We start from the raw sequence: 22,756 nt of genomic DNA on the forward strand, positions 1-22,756 counted from the left end.
CCATCCGCCTGCACTGATGTGATACATATACAGGGGCTGGGGGGCCGCCATCCGCCTGCACTGATGTGATGCTTTTACAGGGGCTGGAGGGGCCGCCATGTGCCTGCACTGATGTGATATATATATACAGGGGCTGCCATCTGCCTGCACTCATGTGATGTATATACAGGGGCTGGGGGGCCGCCATCTGCCTGCGCTGATGAGATGACTGATGTGATGTATATACAAGAGCTGGGGGGCTGCCATCTGCCTGCGCTGATGATGATGTATATACAAGGGCTGGGGGGCTGCCATCTGCCTGCGCTGATGATGATGTATATACAAGGGCTGGGGGGCCACCATCTGCCTGTGCTGATGTGATGTATATACAGGGGTTGGGGGGCTGCCATCTGCCTGTGCTGATGTGATGTATATACAGGGGCTGGGGGGCCGCCATCTGCCTGTGCTGATGATGTACATACAAGGGCTGGGGGGGCAGCCATCTGCCTGTGCTGATCATGATGTATATACAGGGGCTGGGGGGCCGCCATCTGCCTGCACTGATGAGATGACTGATGTGATGTATATACAGGGGCTGTGGGGGCCGCCATCTGCCTGCGCTGCTGCTGCTGATGTATATACAGGGGCTGGGAGGGTCGCCATCTGCCTGCACTGATGATGATGTATATACAAGGGCTGGGGGGCCCGCCGTCTGCCTGGTCTGATGAGATGACTGATGTGATGTATATACAGGGGCTGGAGGGGCCTGGCTGGGATGATGATGTATATACAGGTGCTATGGGGCTGGGGCTGGTGTGGTGATGTTTATACAGGTGCTGCGGGGCTGCAGTGGTGATGTATATACAGGTGCTGCTAGGATTTCGATACTTGTGGCACTTACGATTTATACCTTTTCCCAGTCCTCCGCTGCAGCGTCTTCTGACTGTGCTGTTTCAGGTCAGAGGGTGCAGTGATGTCACATCTCTGTACATCTGCCTGAACAGTCACAGTGCAGAGAGCCGGAAGACACCGACGTTGAGGGGTCCGGAGCAGAGCAGTGGCCAGTGAGGAGAGATCAGGATTTCAGTTTTTGTTTTTTTTATGTTTTGAGCAATATATGAGGCCCATCATACACTGGAGCATCATATGGGGCCCATCATACACTGGAGCAATATATGGAGACTCATATGGGGTCCATTATATATGGAGCATTATTTGGGGCCCATTCTGCGCGCCAGTGACCCTGCCACTCATCTCCTCTGCTCTGCTGCTGCTCCACCTCCTGGCTGACCCTGACCCGGAAGTGCTGCCAGCAATCCTATATCAGGTAGCCTCGCCTCCTGCCCAGTGCCTGACTATCATTTGTGTCTAGCACTTCTGATTCAGGTCCACGCATCCCTGCACCCTCCCAGCCTTGCACTCTGTCCTGCGCCCTGTGTTCCTGTACCTCTTTGTAATCTCCCTTTGTTCTCTCCTAGTGCCTGCTTCGCCCGTACCTGTCCTCAAGTCTTCTCCTGCAGTATCTACCGCCATCAGTCTGATCCGTTCCTGTCCACAAACCCTCTCCTGCTGGTCCTGCCGCAGCCCCTGTGGTCTCCTCTGGTCTTCCTCCTGCTATCTGTCCCAGGGTATCAGCTTCCGCAGCGATAGTCTCCCGAGGCTTGCCCCAGACGCTCCCTGTATAGGGGGTGGTCCACTTGGCCAGCTCGCCCCGAGGAGGTTCGTCGTCGCGGTTCTGCGGGTTCACTTCTGGTTCTCCTCAGCCCCACAGTATAGTCAGGCCATGGACCCCGCTGGTACCCCGACCCCAACCCAAAAGGAGCTCCTATTCCTACGGGAGAATCAAGCAAGGATAATGTCCTTCCTTAAGTCCATGGAGTCCCGCTTGTCATCTCTACAGGCCTCTGATCCTGGGACTGCCACCCAGCTGGGCAGCCTCCAGCAGGAGCTGGCTCAGCAGCGAGACACCCAGGCCCATATATTGAACTATATGTCATCCATAGATAACCGTCTCCTTGCTCTGCAATCCGTGGCCTCAACGATATTACAATTAAAAACAAATATCCGCTTCCTCTCATCCCAGAGTTATTCGACCGTCTCCGAGGGGCGCAAATCTTTACCAAACTGGATCTGCGTGGAGCCTACAACCTAATCCACATTCGCCCAGGAGATGAGTGGAAGACTGCTTTCAACACTCGCGATGGCCACTATGAATATCTGGTTATGCCCTTCGGCTTGTGCAACACACCCGCCGTGTTCCAAGAATTTGTCAATGATGTATTTCGAGATCTTCTCTATTCTTGCGTGGTGGTGTACCTGGATGATATTCTAGTGTTTTCCCCGGACCTGTCTACTCACAGAAAAGACGTACGTCAAGTGTTGTTGCGCCTGAGAGAGCATCGTCTCTGTGCCAAGCTCGAGAAATGCGCCTTTGAACAGTCTTCTCTACCGTTTTTGGGCTACATCATTTCTGATACTGGTCTACGTATGGATCCTGGATCCGGGAAAACTGTCTGCCGTAATCAACTGGCCGCGTCCCCAGGGAGTGAAAGTCATCCAACGATTCCTGGGGTTCGCCAATTACTACCGGCAGTTTATCCCACACTTTTCCACCCTGACCAGTCCTATCTCCGCTCTGATTCGTAAGGGGGCCAATGCCCACCTCTGGTCACCTGAGGCCGAAGACGCGTTCCGCACCCTGAGACAAGCCTTTGCTGCGGCTCCCGTACTCCATCGCCCAGAGACCAATAAACCCTTCATTCTGGAGGTAGACGCCTCTGCCACCGGAGCCGGTGCAGTACTTTCTCAGAGGTCACCCTCTAGATAATTGGTCACCTGTGGCTTCTTCTCGAAGACATTCTCCACCTCGGAGAGGAACCATGCCATTGGTGACAGAGAGCTGCTCGCTATCAAGTTGGCTTTGGAGGAATGGCGGTACCTCCTCGAGGGAGCGGTGCACCCAGTCAGGATCTACACTGACCACAAGAACCTGGCATACATCCGGACAGCGCAAAGACTTAATCCTCGACAAGCCAGGTGGTCACTCTTCTTTGCCCAGTTCGATTTCGAACTCCATGTCCACCCCGGCGATAAGAACCTCAAAGCGGATGGTCTATCCAGATCCTTATTGGTTACTGACTGTGAGGAGTTGAGTAGCCTTCACACATCGTGGACCCTAACCAGGTCATTGTGGTTGCTCCTGTAAACCTGACTTCCTTGCCCCCGGGTAAGACGTTTGTTCGAGAGAACAATAGGAAGCGAGTCTTACATTGGGGCCATGCCTCCAAGCTAGCAGGTCATGTCGGTCTCAAGAAGACCCTCTCCTTCATCTCTCGTTACTATTGGTGGCCCTCGCTTGCTCGAGATGTTCAAAGTTTTGTCGCCTCTTGTCCATCTTGTGCCAAAAATAAAGTTCCCCGACACCTACCCGCTGGTCTTCTTCACCCGCTCCCAGTTCCTTCTGCTCCCTGGCAACACATTGCTTTGGACTTTATTACCGATTTGCCTCGGTCTTCGGGTCACACAGTCATCCTCGTGGTCGTAGATCGATTTTCCAAGATGGCCCATTTCATCACCCTGCCTGGACTACCCCCTGCTCCTGAATTGGCAAGAATTTTCATTACCCATGTTTTCCGGATTCACGGCTTTCCTCAGCATATCGTTTCGGATAGAGGAGTCCAGTTTACTTCACGGTTCTGGCGGGCTCTGTGAAAAACTGATGGATGTGACTTTGGACTTCTCCTCTGCCTACCACCCCCAAACTAATGGTCAGGCTGAACGCACAAATCAAATTTTGATAACCAATCTTCGCCACTTCTCCAACGTTCGCCACAATGACTGGTCCCACCTGCTCCCGTGGGCCGAATTTGCCTACAACAACCACACCACCGAGTCCTCGTCTAAATCACCTTTTTTCATCGTCTATGGGCAACATCCTAGTGTACCTCTGCCGGTACCCCATGTCTCGGGTGTGCCGGTGGCCGACCTTCTGACTGAGGAGTTCTCCAGGGTCTGGCAGGAGACCAAGTCCACGCTTGTACAGGCACGGGAGAGAATAAAGAAACACGCGGACAAAAGGCGCCTGGATTCCCCGTTGTACCATCCCGGGGATAAAGTGTGGCTGTCCTCCAAGTTTGTTCGTCTTAAAGTTCCCTCATATAAGCTAGGTCCTCGGTATATCGGTCCTTTTGAGGTCTTAGCCCGCATCAATGACGTTGCCTACAAGTTAAAACTCCCCGCCTCGCTACGAATTCCCAATTCTTTTCACGTGTCCCTTCCGAAACCTGTTATACTCAACCAGTTCCACACGTCCTTGGGTCACTCTCCTCAGCCAGTTTCTGCCCAGGATGTCTTTGAGGTTAAAGACATTCTTGCCGTAAAAAAATGTAGAGGAAAAACCCTCTTCTTAATTGATTGGAAGGGTTTTGGTCCCGAAGAAAGATCTTGGGAACCCTGGCAGAACATCCAGGCTCCTCGGATTCTAGCTAGGTTCCTTGCCAGTCTCAAGAAGAGGGGGCGTAAGGAGGGGGGTACTGTCACGCCGCCCGCTGCCATGCTCCCTGCTCCTACTGCACCTGTCACGCCGCCTGCGGCTGCGCCCTCTGCTTCCACGGCTCCTCCCGAATACCGGCGCACTCACCTCACCCGGCGCGCTCCCGAGGTATGTACGCGTCATCCTGCTCCTTCACTGCCGCTGCTGCAGCTGGCCTTCCATGCTCGTCGGGTGCGCCTGCGCACTGCATGCCAGTGACCCTGCCACTCATCTCCCCTGCTCTGCTGCTGCTCCACCTCCTGGCTGACCCTGACCCAGAAGTGCTGCCAGCAGTCCTATATCAGGTAGCCTTGCCTCCTGCCCGGTGCCTGACTATCATTTGTGTCTAGCACTTCTGATTCAGGTCCATGCATCCCTGCCCCCTCCCAGCCTTGCACTCTGTCCTGCGCCCTGTGCTCCTGTACCTCCTTGTAATCTTCCTGTGTTCTTTCCTAGTGCCTGCTTCGCCCATACCTGTCCTCAAGTCTTCTCCTGCAGTATCTACCGCCGTCAGTCTGATCCGTTCCTGTCCACAAACCCTCTCCTGCTGGTCCTGCCTCAGCCCATGTGGTCTCCTCTGGTCTTCCTCCTGCTATCTGTCCCCGGGTATCAGCTTCCGCGGCGATAGTCTCCCCGAAGCTTACCCCAGACGCTCCCTGTATAGGGGGTGGTCCACTTGGCCAGCTCGCCCCGAGGAGGTTCGTCGTAACGGTTCTGCGGGTTCACTTCTGGTTCTCCTCAGCCCCACAATATGGGGCTCATTATTCTGTATGGAGCATTATATGGGGCACATTTTTCTGAATGGAGCACTATATGGGGTTCATTACAGTGTATGGAACAATATATGGGGGCTCATTATTCTGAATGAAACAATATATGGGGCTCATTATTCTCTATGGAGCATTATATGTGGCCCATTATTCTCTATGGAGCACTATATGGTACCCATAATGCTGTATGAAGCAATGTATGGGGCTCATTATTCTGTATGGAGCATTATATGGGGCTCATTACAGTGTATGGAGCAATATATGGGGCTTATTATTCTGAATGGAGCAATATATGGGCTCATTATTCTGTAAGGAGCATTATATGGGGCTCATTTTTTTGAATGGAGAAATGTATGGGGCTCATTACTGTATTCTGTATGGAGCATTATATCGGGCTCATTTTTCTGACTGGAGCAATATATGGGGCTCATTTTTCTGTATAGAGCATTATATGGGGCTCATTTTTCTGAATGGAGCACTATATGGGGCTCATTACAGTGTATGGAGCAATATATGGGGGCTCATTATTCTGAATGGAGCAATATATGGGGCTCATTATTCTGTATGGAGCATTATATGGGTCTCATTATTCTGTATGGAGCACTATGTGGTACCCATAATGCTGTATAAAGCATTATATGGGGCTCAGTATACTGTATGGAGCACTATGCGGTACCTATAATACTGTATGGAGCATTATATGGGGCTCATTATTCTGTATGGAGCATTATATGGGGATCATTACAGTGTATGAGTTAGGCGTCAGGTTTCTGCGTCTGCTATGCAGGAATCCAGAGCCTCACATTCCGCGGTCTACTCCTGTCTATCTACTGCAGAGAAGATTACTTTGCAGCAGACCGCTCCAGAGACTAAGTTCCTCTGTGCTCCTACTGGGCATGCTCACGAGACGATCTCCCATTGGAGATCGGGAGTCATGTGCCCAGGTCCTGCTCCAGATCTCATTGGTCCATCTCGGAGATTTGGAAGGTCCCACACGGCTATAAAAAGTGCGCTTGACTGTTCGGCCATGCGCTAGTATAGACTATACTTGCTATGTGTGAATGGTGACAGATGTATGTTTCTGGTGACTGACTCATTATAAAACCCCTCCCCTCTGATATTACGCATGTGGATAGGGAATTAGTTTAGCAGTCAGTGCCAGTCAGTGGCAAGCCTTAAGCCACTGTGCACACGGCACCGTGATGCTAGCGTCTGACATGGCGCTTGCTTTCTGGCTTTGCCGTTGAGCGGCAGTGTCCTACGCCACGCTGCCGTTGCAGCCCTTCTGGGCGCTCGCAGTAGCGATGCCGCACACATGGTAGGTCTAGAAGGATGCAGCTCTTCTGCCTTGGGTCCTGTTCCTGTGACCAGATACCGTGTGTGCATTTACCTGAGGCCTGTGACACTAACAGGTTCAGCATTTTGTATGTTTTTGTTGTGGCACCTCTGTGTGTGAACAGAGTCCGCTCTGTGCACTCCAGGTGAAGTTGAACCCATGCGCATCATACCGCCATATTGCTCCTCTGTCATTACCTAGCAGCGGTGTAACACCTACTGCATGGTGGACCCCGAGCGGCGAACGCACTTTACTATTTATTTTTATTTTGTGCGTTCTGCCATTCCTACTAACAGTATGGAGCAATACATGGGGCTCATTATTCTGAATGGAGCAATATATGGGGCTCATTATTCTGTATGGAGCATTATATGGGGCTCATTTTTCTGAATGGAGCATTATATGGGGCTCTGATATGAATGAGTAACCGGAGAAGGAAAAAACTAAAACACAAGCTAAGTCCAGAAAACCGGAGAGGTTGGTAGCTAGCGGATTGCAGACCCCTGATCCTATTCACCACAACTAACAGTAGCCGTGGGGGGTTCCTACGGTGCCCTAGACCCCTCGTCACAGCGGGAGAGCTAAATAAGCCTAAAGAAAGAAAGGGGAAATCTAAACTGCCCCAGAGCAGGCCCCAAAGCAATAGACAGCCCCCAACATGTATTGTCGGTGAAAAACAGATGAAAACACAAACACAGACAGAAAGACAGGCTGAGCAAATGATGGGGCCCAACTAACTAGATAGGAAAGGACAGAAAAGATGCTGGCTGCAATCACGCAAAAAACCCTGCCAAAAATAATGTCCAACACGTCTGATAGAAAAGGCCCTGAAGTCACTAGACTTCAAAATCACTATATCAGCACTCAGGTATATTCTGAAGACAGAGCAAAGAGATCAACTGAGTTCAGCCCGTCCCAACCAGGGCAGGCTGAACACAAACACTAAGTAAGCAGACAAAATCTCATGGAAAAATAGCAGAGCAAAAACTTAGCTTTTAGTAGATAGGAACTAAACTGGATGCCAGAGCTCAGAGCAGAAAGGATCACCAGCAACCCTGCAGGCGTCGGCTGCCTTATATCCAATCAGAAATTCCGGATGTCCAATCACACTCCACCTGTTCAGATGACAGGTTCTTCCCATCCAGATCAATTTCACTACCTCCTTTCACCAGCAGAGGGAGTTCATCAGACATCAGAGGTGAAGGAGAAAATGCACTCATAACAGGGCTCATTCTGTATGGAGCATTATACGGGGCTCATTATTCTGTATGGAACACTATATGGGGCTCATTATTCTGTATGGAGCATTATATGGAGCAATATATGGGGCTCATTATTCTGTATGGAGCATTATATGGGGCTCATTACAGTGTATGGAGCAATATATGGGGCTCATTATTCTGAATGGAGCAATATATGGGGCTCATTATTCTGCATGGAGCATTATATGGGGCTCATTTTTCTGAATGGAGCATTATGTGGGGCTCTGTTGTGAACTCATTTTCTGGTCTGCCTCTGGTTTCTGGTGAGGGAGCTGGTTGTGCTGATAGAAGAGTTGTGAGTTCTCTTTCCGGGCTCCCTCTGGTGGTGGCAGGAGGTAGTGAAGCTGGTCTAATTAACAGAGACCTGCCACCTGATAATGAGGAAGACGAGTGGACATCTGGAGTCTCAGACTGGATTTAAGACAGCCGACTCCCTATTCCCATGCTGGTGATTTTTTCCTGCCTCCTGAGGTTTTAGTTTCCAGCTCAGTTACTGCCATCTCAAGCTAAGTTGTCTTTGCTAATGTTCACATTTGATTTGGTTTGGTCTATTCAGTTTTTGTGTGGTCAGCCAGCCCCGGCTGGTGCTGTGCTGAATTTCCACTCTTATGTCACTGTATGTGCCAGTTTGCTTTTTGTCCCTTATTAGATTGACCTCTTTTTGCTCTGTTCTAAGAATATGCCAGAGTGCTGATATAGTGGGAGAAGTCTAGTGACTTCAGGGTATTTTTTGCTATCAGAAATGTTGGACATTTTTGCAGGGTTTTTTGGAGTGATTGCAGACAGTATCTTTCCTTTCCTGTCCTTTCTAGCTAGTGTGGGCCCCATCGTTTGCTCAGCCTATTTTCCTACCTGTGTTCGTGTTTTCATCTTGTCTCACCGTCAATACATGTGTGGGGGCTGTCTATTCCTTTGGAGTCTGCTCTGGGGCAGTTTTAGATTTCCCCTTTTCTTGCTTTAGGCTTATTTAGCCCTCCGGCTGTGACGAGGCGTCTAGAATCATCGTAGGTATGCTCCACTGCTGCTGTTAGTTGTGTGGTTAGGATCAAGGGGTCTGCAATCCACGTAGTTACCAACCTCTCTGGCTTGGTCTTGTTTTCCTCCTCGGTGACCCATTCATAACAGGGCTCATTCTGTATGGAGCATTATACAGGGCTCATTATTCTGTATGGAGCATTATATGTGGCTCATTTTTCTGAATGGAGCAATATATGAGGCTCATTATTCTGTATGGAGCATTATATTGGGCTCATTTTTCTGAATGGAGCAATATATGGGGCTCATTATTCTGTATGGAGCAATATATGGGGCTCATTTTTCTGAATGGAGCAATATATTGGGCTCATTATTCTGTATGGAGCATTATATCTGGCTCATTTTTCTGAATGGAGCAATATATGGGGCTCATTATTCTGTATAGAGCATCATTTGGGGTTCATTTTTCTGAATGGAGCATTATATGGGGCTCATTATTCTGTATGGAGCACTATGCGGTACCGATAATACTGTATGGAGCATTATATGGGGCTCAGTTTTCTGTATGGAGCATTATCTGGGGCTCATTACAGTGTATGGAGCAATACATGGGGCTCATTATTCTGAATGGAGCAATATATGGGGCTCATTATTCTGTATGGAGCATTATATGTGGCTCATTTTTCTGAATGGAGCATTATATGGGGCTCATTCTGTATGGAGCTTTATACAGGGCTCATTATTCTGTATGGAGCATTATATGGGGCTCATTTTTCTTAATGGAGCAAAATATGGGGCTCATTATTCTGTATGGAGCATTATGTGGTGCCCATAATACTGTATGGAGGACTATGTGGTGTCCATAATACTGTATGGAGGATTATGTGGTGCCCATAATACTGTATGGAGCAATATATGGAGCTCATTATACTGTATGGAGCAATATATGTAGCTCATTATACTGTATAGAGCAATATATGGGGCATGTCATTCTGTATGGAGCGCTATGTGGTGCCCATAATAGTGTGTGGAGGACAATACTGTCTGGTTTCTGACCTATTGTAGAATGTACAATAGATATCAGTCATGTAATGTAAGAAGTGAAATCTTTGGTATTGTATACCTATATTTCTTTGCTGTATCTGTGCATTATGAATTGTGGTACGTGTTAAAGAGGCGCACTGAGACTTTCACCCAGGGCCCACAAAAACCTGGAGCCGGCCCTGTATGCACTGCACAGTACCACTTCTCCTGTTGACATTGGCCTTTGGGAGGGTCAATATCGGTTTAGTATTTTCAATATTACTATGGCCAAATAAAAATAAAATATTGGAAAAATTGTTTAAATGGATTATCCCAAGTAACCCCCTCTCTTCTGGATAGGAGATAACTTTCCAATTCCTGGAGATCCGACTGCTGGGACCTTCATGATCCTGAAAATTGGAGCTCTGTAGAGCACCATGTAAATGCAGCTGTGGTCGATCATACGCACTGTGATGCCATTCACATGTGGGTCTTTTAATAACTCCTTTTAGGAGAGTGATGAGGGGACGGAAAAGTAAAGCAAAAATTCACTGATCAGGGTGAGGAGTGTTATAGTTTGTGGGCTGGTAGAGTCTGTGTGGCAGGGCTGCTTTTTTGTCCCAGTTCGACCCTGAAGGGACCCCCTGGAATGGCACACTGAGTATAACCTACAAAAACCTACAATAACAATACATAAAAATATAATACAAAGGTCCTTAAGCGCTTCAACTAGGTATACCTGGGTATCTATGACTATGGTAACTTTAACTTGAGGTGAGTCTCAGCGCCAATCAGTTGCTTCTTTTTGCCAAGAAGAGTGGGGAGCTTTACCATCTGATAAAATAAAGAACCTCATCCACAACTACTACAAAAAACTTCAAGCTGTCATTGATGTTAGAGGGGGCAATACATGGTACTAAGAAATGGGGTATGTGAAGTTTTGATCAAGGTCATTTGGATGCTTTGGGTTGTCAAAATGAATTAAAAAGAGAAAACACAGTAGTTTGACAATAAACTAACCATGAGTGGAAAAAAAGTTGTGGTGTTATCATTCATATTCTCTGAAAAAAGCCCAAGAAAGAAAATAATCTGCCGGGGTATATAAACTTTTGAGCACAATTGTATGTATATATATATATATATAATACATATAATATATACTGTGTGCATATATATATATATATATATATATATATATATATTATGCTACATTTTACAATATTTTTTAAAAGGTCTGATTTTGTAGCACTTATGTATAGCTCCTGCAGTTCACGCTCCATTCACAATGATCTTTGCACATGCATATTAGATGCTCCAATACAAAAGATCTATTCATTGCTGCTGATGTTCATGTTAAATTCCTGAAACAACAGGAGGTTAGAGTCTAAAAAAGCCCCGGTGGCCAGTGTGAGAACTGCAAGATTTATCATTTGTATTTTTAATAAAGATTATGCTATAGCGTATGGGGAAAAAACATTGCTAACATTTTTTAAATAATGCATTTAACACGAAAACTTGATTTAGGTCATTTTCTGATGAGACATTACTTAAAATTGAGGATTCACAATATGACAAATCTACTGAAGTTCCAATTTCTGGTGTATTTGCATTTTTATAAAAATGGTGCCTGCCATGAATGCAGTGTGTATGAAGTGTCCTGCTGACTAGAGTTGAGCGAAACGGGTCGAAAAAATTCAAAAGTCGCCGACTTTTGGCAAAGTCGGGTTTCATGAAACGAAACCCGACCCTAGGATGAGGTCGGCCACGAGGTCGGCGACTTACGCGCCAAAGTCGCGTTTCAAAAGTTTGTTTTGCGCTCTTTTTCAGCCAATCAGGATCCACGGACACTGTGGGCAACGTGATGACATAGGCACGGGTCACCACCATCTTTCAGAAGGGCATGCAAGTGATTGGCTTGCTTTGGTGGGCGTCACAGGGGGTATAAAAGGGCGTGCACGCCGACCGCCATCTTACTTCTGCCGATCTCAGTATAGGGAGAGGTTGCTGCTGATTCTGTAGGGAGAGCGTTAGGCAGGGAAGAAGACCAAAAAACTGCTTCTGCTGCTAGCGATTTGGCCTGCACAACACACCAGTCACTGTGTGTGCAGTGCAAGGGGAGGCTATATAGTGGTGTATCAGTGGTGTTGGTTGTTGGGCTGCCTTCTAAGGCTTCCTGACAGGCTGGCATTGCTGTTTACCCACTGCTCCGCAAACTGCTTTTTTAAAAGCAATCCAATCTCCCTTATCCTCTAGTCACTTTGGCCACAGCTGTGCCATCGAGCCTGTCACATAGCGCTCAGATATTCATTGGGACTCAAACTGCTTTTTTAAAAGCAATCCCAATTTTTTTTTTTTGTCCTGCTGAGAAGAAAAAAAAACTGCTTCTGCTGCTGATAGCAATTTGGCCTGCACAACACACCAGTCACTGTGTGCAGTGCAAGGGGAGGCTATATAGTGGTGTATCAGTGGTGTTGGTTGTTGGGCTGCCTTTTAAGGCTTCCTGACAGGCTGGCATTGCTATTTACCCACTGCTCCGCAAACTGCTTTTTTAAAAGCAATCCAATCTCCCTTATCCTCTAGTCACTTAGGTCACAGCTGTGCCATCGAGCTTGTCACATAGCGCTCAGATATTCATTGGGCCACACACAATCCAAAAGTGTCCAGTGTCCAAAAGTGTGTGCAGAGATTCAAACTCTCACTTATCCTCTAGTCACTTAGGTCACAGCTGTGCCATCGAGCTTGTCACATAGCGCTCAGATATTCATTGGGCCTCACACAATCCAAAAGTGTCCAGTGTCCAAAAGTGTGTGCAGAGATTCAAACTCTCACTTATCCTCTAGTCACTTAGGTCACAGCTGTGCCATCGAGCTTGTCACATAGCGCTCAGATATTCATTGGGCCTCACACAATCCAAAAGTGTCCAGTGTCCAAAAGTGTGTGCAGAGATTCAAACTCTCACTTATCCTCTAGTCACTTATGTCACAGCTGTGCCATCGAGCTTGTCCCATAGCGCTCAGATATTCATTGGGCCTCACACAATCCAAAAGTGTCCAGTGTCCAAAAGTGTGTGCAGAGATTCAAACTCTCACTTATCCTCTAGTCACTTAGGTCACAGCTGTGCCATCGAGCTTGTCACATAGCGCTCAGATATTCATTGGGCCTCACACAATCCAAAAGTGTCCAGTGTCCAAAAGTGTGTGCAGAGTTTCAAACTCTCACTTATCCTCTAGTCACTTAGGTCACAGCTGTGCCATCGAGCTTGTCACATAGCGCTCAGATATTCATTGGGCCACACACAATCCAAAAGTGTCCAGTGTCCAAAAGTGTGTGCAGAGATTCAAACTCTCACTTATCCTCTAGTCACTTAGGTCACAGCTGTGCCATCGAGCTTGTCACATAGCGCTCAGATATTCATTGGGCCTCACACAATCCAAAAGTGTCCAGTGTCCAAAAGTGTGTGCAGAGATTCAAACTCTCACTTATCCTCTAGTCACTTAGGTCACAGCTGTGCCATCGAGCTTGTCACATAGCGCTCAGATATTCATTGGGCCTCACACAATCCAAAAGTGTCCAGTGTCCAAAAGTGTGTGCAGAGATTCAAACTCTCACTTATCCTCTAGTCACTTATGTCACAGCTGTGCCATCGAGCTTGTCCCATAGCGCTCAGATATTCATTGGGCCTCACACAATCCAAAAGTGTCCAGTGTCCAAAAGTGTGTGCAGAGATTCAAACTCTCACTTATCCTCTAGTCACTTAGGTCACAGCTGTGCCATCGAGCTTGTCACATAGCGCTCAGATATTCATTGGGCCTCACACAATCCAAAAGTGTCCAGTGTCCAAAAGTGTGTGCAGAGTTTCAAACTCTCACTTATCCTCTAGTCACTTAGGTCACAGCTGTGCCATCGAGCTTGTCACATAGCGCTCAGATATTCATTGGGCCTCACACAATCCAAAAGTGTCCAGTGTCCAAAAGTGTGTGCAGAGATCCAAAATCTCACTTATTCTCTAGTCACTTAGGTCACAGCTGTGCCATCGAGCTTGTCACATAGCGCTCAGATATTCATTGGGCCTCACACAATCCAAAAGTGTCCAGTGTCCAAAAGTGTGTGCAGAGATTCAAACTCTCACTTATCCTCTAGTCACTTAGGTCACAGCTGTGCCATCGAGCTTGTCACATAGCGCTCAGATATTCATTGGGCCTCACACAATCCAAAAGTGTCCAGTGTCCAAAAGTGTGTGCAGAGATTCAAACTCTCACTTTTCCTCTAGTCACTTAGGTCACAGCTGTGCCATCGAGCTTGTCACATAGCGCTCAGATATTCATTGGGCCTCACACAATCCAAAAGTGTCCAGTGTCCAAAAGTGTGTGCAGAGATTCAAACTCTCACTTATCCTCTAGTCACTTAGGTCACAGCTGTGCCATCGAGCTTGTCACATAGCGCTCAGATATTCATTGGGCCTCACACAATCCAAAAGTGTCCAGTGTCCAAAAGTGTGTGCAGAGATTCAAAATCTCACTTATTCTCTAGTCACTTAGGTCACAGCTGTGCCATCGAGCCTGTCACATAGCGCTCAGATATTCATTGGGCCTCACACAATCCAAAAGTGTCCAGTGTCCAAAAGTGTGTGCAGAGATTCAAACTCTCACTTATCCTCTAATTCACTTAGGTCACAGCTGTGCCATCGAGCTTGTCACATAGCGCTCAGATATTCATTGGGCCTCATACAATCCAAAAGTGTCCAGTGTCCAAAAGTGTGTGCAGAGATTCAAACTCTCACTTATCCTCTAGTCACTTACGTCACAGCTGTGCCATCGAGCTTGTCACATAGCGCTCAGATATTCATTGGGCCTCACACAATCCAAAAGTGTCCAGTGTCCAAAAGTGTGTGCAGAGATTCAAACTCTCACTTATCCTCTAGTCACTTAGGTCACAGCTGTGCCATCGATCTTGTCACATAGCGCTCAGATATTCATTGGGCCTCACACAATCCAAAAGTGTCCAGTGTCCAAAAGTGTGTGCAGAGATTCAAAATCTCACTTATTCTCTAGTCACTTAGGTCACAGCTGTGCCATCGAGCTTGTCACATAGCGCTCAGATATTCATTGGGCCTCACACAATCCAAAAGTGTCCAGTGTCCAAAAGTGTGTGCAGAGATTCAAACTCTCACTTATCCTCTAGTCACTTAGGTCACAGCTGTGCCATTGAGCTTGTCACATAGCGCTCAGATATTCATTGGGCCTCACACAATCCAAAAGTGTCCAGTGTCCAAAAGTGTGTGCAGAGATTCAAACTCTCACTTATCCTCTAGTCACTTAGGTCACAGCTGTGCCATCGAGCTTGTCACATAGCGCTCAGATATTCATTGGGCCTCACACAATCCAAAAGTGTCCAGTGTCCAAAAGTGTGTGCAGAGATTCAAACTCTCACTTATCCTCTAGTCACTTAGGTCACAGCTGTGCCATCGAGCTTGTCACATAGCGCTCAGATATTCATTGGGCCTCACACAATCCAAAAGTGTCCAGTGTCTAAAAGTGTGTGCAGAGATTCAAACTCTCACTTATCCTCTAGTCACTTAGGTCACAGCTGTGCCATCGAGCTTGTCACATAGCGCTCAGATATTCATTGGGCCTCACACAATCCAAAAGTGTCCAGTGTCCAAAAGTGTGTGCAGAGATTCAAACTCTCACTTTTCCTCTAGTCACTTAGGTCACAGCTGTGCCATCGAGCTTGTCACATAGCGCTCAGATATTCATTGGGCCTCACACAATCCAAAAGTGTCCAGTGTCCAAAAGTGTGTGCAGAGATTCAAACTCTCACTTATCCTCTAGTCACTTACGTCACAGCTGTGCCATCGAGCTTGTCACATAGCGCTCAGATATTCATTGGGCCTCACACAATCCAAAAGTGTCCAGTGTCCAAAAGTGTGTGCAGAGATTCAAAATCTCACTTATTCTCTAGTCACTTAGGTCACAGCTGTGCCATCGAGCCTGTCACATAGCGCTCAGATATTCATTGGGCCTCACACAATCCAAAAGTGTCCAGTGTCCAAAAGTGTGTGCAGAGATTCAAACTCTCACTTATCCTCTAGTCACTTAGGTCACAGCTGTGCCATCGAGCTTGTCACATAGCGCTCAGATATTCATTGGGCCTCATACAATCCAAAAGTGTCCAGTGTCCAAAAGTGTGTGCAGAGATTCAAACTCTCACTTATCCTCTAGTCACTTAGTTCACAGCTGTGCCATCGAGCTTGTCACATAGCGCTCAGATATTCATTGGGCCTCACACAATCCAAAAGTGTCCAGTGTCCAAAAGTGTGTGCAGAGATTCAAACTCTCACTTATCCTCTAGTCACTTATGTCACAGCTGTGCCATCGAGCTTGTCCCATAGCGCTCAGATATTCATTGGGCCTCACACAATCCAAAAGTGTCCAGTGTCCAAAAGTGTGTGCAGAGATTCAAACTCTCACTTATCCTCTAGTCACTTAGGTCACAGCTGTGCCATCGAGCTTGTCACATAGCGCTCAGATATTCATTGGGCCTCACACAATCCAAAAGTGTCCAGTGTCCAAAAGTGTGTGCAGAGATTCAAAATCTCACTTATTCTCTAGTCACTTAGGTCACAGCTGTGCCATCGAGCCTGTCACATAGCGCTCAGATATCAGTGGGCCTCACACAATCCAAAAATGTCCAGTGTCCAAAAGTGTGTGCAGAGATTCAAAATCTCACTTATTCTCTAGTCACTTAGGTCACAGCTGTGCCATCGAGCCTGTCACATAGCGCTCAGATATCAGTGGGCCTCACACAATCCAAAAGTGTCCAGTGTCCAAAAGTGTGTGCAGAAATTCAAAATCTCCCCTGTCCTATAGACACCTTGTTTTACATACTATATAGTTTGTTCGATTTTGTCTACATTTCTACCAAAAATGAGGAAGGCTGGTGGAAGAGGCCGTGGAATTGGGCGGGGGTTGGCAGCTGGTAATGATGGTGTTGGTGGTGGATCTGATGGTAGTGGCAAGAGCAAAATAGGACCGAATGCAGGAGGTGTTGAGCCTGCGTCATCGTCTGGCTACATAAGGCCTCGAACGCTTAGTTTTCTAGGAGTTGGCAAACCGCTTTTAAAGCCAGAGCATCAGGAAAAAGTTTTGTCTTACATTGCTGACTCAGCCTCCAGCTCTATCGCCTCCTCTTCTTCAGTTGTAAAAAGTAAAAGCACTGAGTCGTCATTGGAGGCTCATGTTCATGAACCACACCTTTCCTTGTGTCCTTCACCCCAACCAAGATTGAAGGATGACGCAGGCCATACTACTGATTACTCCATGGAGCTGTTTTCACATACCATGCCTGGATTATCAAGTGAAATGGTGAATTACCCAGGCCAAGATGAATCTGACATGGAGTGCACTGATGCACAGCCGCTGATGGATGATTCTGCTGGTACATTCACTCAGAGCACTACATTGTCCTCGCAGTGTACAGAGCCAGATTCTGACCCTGATGAGACTCAGGTGCCCCTTCCCGCACACTAAACCACCATACACGGTGACACAGAGGAAGGTGCACATGACATAGAAGAGGAGGTGATGGATGACCCAGTTGTTGACCCAGATTGGCATCCATTGGGGGAAGAGGGTGCTGCTTCCAATAGCTCAGATGAGGAGCATCCACAGCAGACATCGACATCGCAACAGCTGTTATCTGGCAGGCCCGGAGCACTCCAAAGACAGGTTCCAAACATCAAAAGAGTTGCTGGACAGCTTGTCCAGAGGGTCAAAAGATCACAGCGTGCTAGGCCGCAAAATGTCTGCCAAAGTAGGAAGAGTGCAGTGTGGCACTTTTTTGAACAAAATCCTCATGATCAGGCCAAGGTTATCTGTAAGAAGTGCGCAAAGACCTTTAGCCGAGGGAAAAATCTGAAAAATTTGAATACCAGTTGCATGCTTAGACATTTAACCAGCATGCACTTGCAAGCGTGGACACAACACCAAACCTCAAGTGCCACATGTGCAACTGATCACAACGAAGGTAGTCAGCAACGCTACATTGTTTCCCCCACTGTAAGCACACCGGTTAGCACAGCAGCAAATGTTGAGGTGTCATTGCAAGGCCACAGCTGTCAGGGAATCCCACTGTTATATCAACGAAAGACTGATTCTAGGCCATCAGAAAGAACACCAACTCCATCACCATCATCAACCCTCTTTCAGTCCACCCTGTCCACCGCTACTTCCACCATATGCAGCTCTGAAGTCCAGCTCACCCTCCCAGACACTATGAGTAGGTCAAGAAAGTACTCAGTCTCTCATCCACGTACACTGGGTTTGAACGCCCACATTGCCAAACTAATCTCGTTTGAGATGATGCCCTTTCGGTTGGTGGAAAGCACAGCTTTCCGCGAACTCATGGCCTATGCAGTACCACGCTATGACCTACCCAGTCGCCACTTCTTCTCTCGCAAAGCCATCCCAGCCCTCCACCATCATGTGAAAGACCGCATTGTCCATGCACTCAAGCAGTCAGTGAGCGGAAAGGTGCACCTCACAACTGATGCATGGTCCAGTCGGCATGGCCAGGGCCGATACGTGTCCATCACTGCGCACTGGGTTACTGTGGTGGATGCAGGGTCCACAGGGGACAGCGGTGGTGGGACAGTGCTGCCTAGCCCACGGTATAGGAAACAGTTGGCTGTAGGCGTTCGACCCTCCTCCTCCTCCAGAAGCGAAAGCTCCTCCACAGAGCGCAGTCGTACGAGCACTCCATCTGCAGCTGCCACTGTTGCACACGATGTGTCCCCCTATCGCGCAGCTAGTGGAAAGCGTCAGCAGGCTGTGTTGCAGATGATGTGTTTGGGCGACAGACACACCGCCGAGGTGCTGGCCGAGTACTTGAAGCGACAAACTGAGTCATGGCTGGGCAGTGTACATCTTGAGGCATGCAAGGTAGTTAGTGATAACGGCCGTAATTTTGTGGCAGCCATAGCCCTTTCAAAACTCAGCCACATACCTTGCTTGGCTCACACCTTGAACCTGGTGGTGCAGTGCTTCCTCGAAAATTATCTGGAGTTAACAGCCCTGCTCCAGAAGGTGCGAAGACTGTGCGCGCACATCCGCCGGTCGCCTGTACACTCCGTTCGTATGCAGAAGCTGCAGCGATTGCTCCACCTTCCCAACCACTGCCTCATTATCGACATTGCAACAAGGTGGAACTCCACCCTGCACATGGTGGAGCGGCTGTGCGAGCAGAGGCAGGCCATAATGCATTTGTGGGAGGATACACGGCCAGGCACTTTGAGAGCAGACATGGAGTTGACAGGTGTGCAGTGGTCGAAGCTGAAAGACCTTTGTAAAGTCCTTCAGTGTTTTGAGGAATGCACACGGCTGGTAAGCGCAGACGACGCCATCCTAAGCATGAGCATCCCACTTATGCGTCTGCTCATGCAAACTTTGACGCACCTTAAGGAGCAGGCGTCTGCAGCCAATGTTGATGAGGAGGAAGAGGAGGAGGGAATCCTTGATGACATTCAGCCATTGTCTGCTCAGGGACCTCTCCTGGACGAGGTGGAGGAAGAAGAGGAGGAGGAGGAGGATGATGGGGATGATTACTTAGGGGAGGAGGATGCATCTCGTGGGGCAAGTGAAAATGTTGGCGTGGCAAGGTCTGGTACAGGGTTTGTGCGTGACTGGAGGGATGTGGATTTGCCAGAAAGTGCTCCTCCACCCAGCACTCGCAGTGCATCATTGACACCGGGAACATTGGCCCACATGTCAGATTATGCCTTGCAGATCCTAAAAAGGGACCCCCCGCATTGCCAAAATGATGAACGATGACGACTACTGGTTGGCCAGCATCCTGGATCCATGCTATAAAGGCAAATTACAAAACATCATGCCACAGGAGAACCTTGACCTAATATTGGCTAATAAACAAGCAACTCTGGTAAATCGGTTGCTTGAGGCATTCCCAGCACACAGCAGCGGTGATGGTTCTCACACGAGCCGTACGGGCCGGGGGCAGCTTGGCAGAGGTGTTCGTGGTGCACACAGCAGAAGTGGCGTTGGAGACAGGGGTTTCATGACAATGTTGTGGACTGATTTTTCAAATACCGCTCACACAACTGGTAATACTGCATCGATGGAAAGTGACAGGAGACAGCAGTTGTCAACTATGGTAACAAACTACTTTTCCTCCCATATCGATGTTCTCCCACACAGGTCATTCCCCTTTGACTATTGGGCCGCTAAACTGGACACCTGGCCTGAATTGGCCCAATATGCCTTACAGGAGCTCGCTTGCCCAGCTGCAAGTGTGCTATCGGAAAGAGTCTTCAGTGCAGCTGGATCAATCCTGACAGAAAAAAGGACCCGTCTGTCAACCCAAAATGTGGATGATCTAACATTCATTAAAATGAACCACGCATGGGTTTCCAAGGATTTTGTCCCACCTTCCCCTGATGACACATAGGGTGACAGAAAAATGGCTTGCTTTGGTCCACCTCTTCCTGGTACTTCACCTATTTCGCCTTTTGCATCAGCTGATTGTCCAACATCAACATATGCCACTTTCTAAAACTCCCTAACTGTGCTGCCTCCCCCCCCATGGCCGGGGTCATCACCTACCGCACGACAACGTGCGAGTGCCATTGCCCTGGACAGGTGGGTAGGCCGACTCTTGGGCGCGGGCACTGGCACAGGGTCCCTCATAGTGCAATCAAGTGTCTCTGACGGTGGTGGTGCACACCCGCCGTCAGACACACCGCCGTACTATGAGGGGCCCAGTGCAGTGGCGGATTATAATGAGGTCAATTTGGGCAGTTGCCCCGGGCCCAGTGGGGTTAAGGGGCCCACAGCCCAGGCCAGTAAATTGCCCCATTATAATCCGCCACCGCGCAGGGCCGGATTATAGGCGGGGCTTCAGCCCCGGGGCCCCCACCACAAGAGCTTCTAAGGGGGCCCCCACCACATTCCTGCTGGCTGCTGCAATGGCACTCCATCTTCTCCCCACCTAAAAGTGAGTGACCGTGGGGGCGGCATTATGTGCTCTGCTACCAGCAGCATCTACAAGTAGCGTGAACGCTGATGCTGCTGGTAGCGTGCAAAGGCTTGTGATGAGATCACAGGAGGTAAGGTGTCAGGGCCCCCGATCATGTGACCCCTGTCTCCTCCCCTCCTGTGACCTCATCACAGGTCCTGTGCGCACAGCACAGAGCACTGAGAGCAGCCATGTATGTGGAGTGCGGCTCTGCGGGTGGAGGTCGGTGCTGGAGGCTCCATTATTCACTATGTGGAGTGCGGCTCTGCGGGTGGAGGTCGGTGCTGGAGGTTCCATTATTCTCTATGTGGAGTGTGGCTCTGCGGGTGGAGGTCGGTGCTGGAGGCTCCATTATTCTCTATGTGGAGTGCGGCTCTGCGGGTGGAGGTAGGTGCTGGAGGCCCCATTATTCTCTATGTGGAGTGCGGCTCTGCGGGTGGAGGTAGGTGCTGGAGGCTCCATTATTCTCTATGTGGAGTGCGGCTCTGCGGGTGGAGGTCGGTGCTGGAGGCTCCATTATTCTCTATGTGGAGTGCGGCTCTGCGGGTGGAGGTCGGTGCTGGAGGCTCCATTATTCTCTATGTGGAGTGCGGCTCTGCGGGTGGAGGTAGGTGCTGGAGGCTCCATTATTCTCTATGTGGAGTGCGGCTCTGCGGGTGGAGGTCGGTGCTGGAGGCTCCATTATTCTCTATGTGGAGTGTGGCTCTGCGGGTGGAGGTCGGTGCTGGAGGCTCCATTATTCTCTATGTGGAGTGCGGCTCTGCGGGTGGAGGTCGGTGCTGGAGGCTCCATTATTCTCTATGTGGAGTGCGGCTCTGCGGGTGGAGGTCGGTGCTGGAGGCCCCATTATTCTCTATGTACAGTGTGGCTCTGTGGGTGGACGTCGGTGCTGGAGGCCCCATTATTCTCTATGTAGAGTGTGGCTCTACGATTCGTGACCCCCGTCACGTGACGAGGGGGGCCCACAGAGTCTGAACTGCCCCGGGCCCTGGCTACCCTTAATCCACCCCTGGCCCAGTGCCAGTACCGACGCCCACGAGTGGGCCCCCCTTGCTTGGGCAGGGCCCCAGCATTTGCAATCTTTACCTCTCCCTGCTCCTCCGCTGTGTAATCTGGGCCGTCAAATCCATACTGTGCCTGACACCATCTGAGCCTGCCTCCTGAGACATATATTTTGAATGTGTACGCTATCCATACATGTTATCCAGGGATACGGTACCCTTTCTAACCTTTGTGCAATCACGTGCAATCCATACTGGGCCTAACACCGTCTGAGCCTGCCTCATGCTGTATAGACATATATTTTGAATGTGTACGCTATCCATACATGTTATCCAGGGATACGGTACCCTTTCTAACCTTTGTGCAATCCATACTGGGCCTAACACCGTCTGAGCCTGCCTCATGCTGTATAGACATATATTTTGAATGTGTACGCTATCCATACATGTTATCCGGGGATACGGTACCCTTTCTAACCTTTGTGCAATCACGTGCAATCCATACTGGGCCTAACACCGTCTGAGCCTGCCTCCTGAGACATATATTTTGAATGTGTACGCTATCCATACATGTTATCTGGGGATACGGTACCCTTTCTCACCTTTGTGCAATCACGTGTAATCCATACTGGGCGTGAGAACGGCTGGCGAGCTGTTAAGCAAGCTACAGCACCTGTCCAGACAAGTACAGGGATTCCCTAGCGAGGAGACTTATTTGATTGTTTTCAATGTTGGGACAGCAATTTTTGGGGAGCACTATACTCTGGAGAATGATAGATGGGGCCCACCATACACTGGAACATTCCAAAGGTGGACATCAGACACTGGAGCAGCATTTACAGGGCCCATTA

At 48.8% G+C, this 22,756-nt stretch overlaps 1 protein-coding gene across 4 annotated transcripts in view; it reads right to left on the reverse strand.

Annotated features, from left to right (window-relative positions):
• The window catches only part of LOC141097773 (uncharacterized), a 78,543-nt gene that overhangs the window by 27,139 nt on the left and 28,648 nt on the right, over positions 1 to 22,756 (reverse strand). The window lies entirely within an intron of this gene.

Source organism: Dendrobates tinctorius, unplaced genomic scaffold, assembly GCF_039654945.1.
Source record: "Dendrobates tinctorius isolate UK_male_01 unplaced genomic scaffold, ASM3965494v1 ptg000086l, whole genome shotgun sequence".
Classification (NCBI taxonomy): domain Eukaryota; kingdom Metazoa; phylum Chordata; class Amphibia; order Anura; family Dendrobatidae; genus Dendrobates; species Dendrobates tinctorius.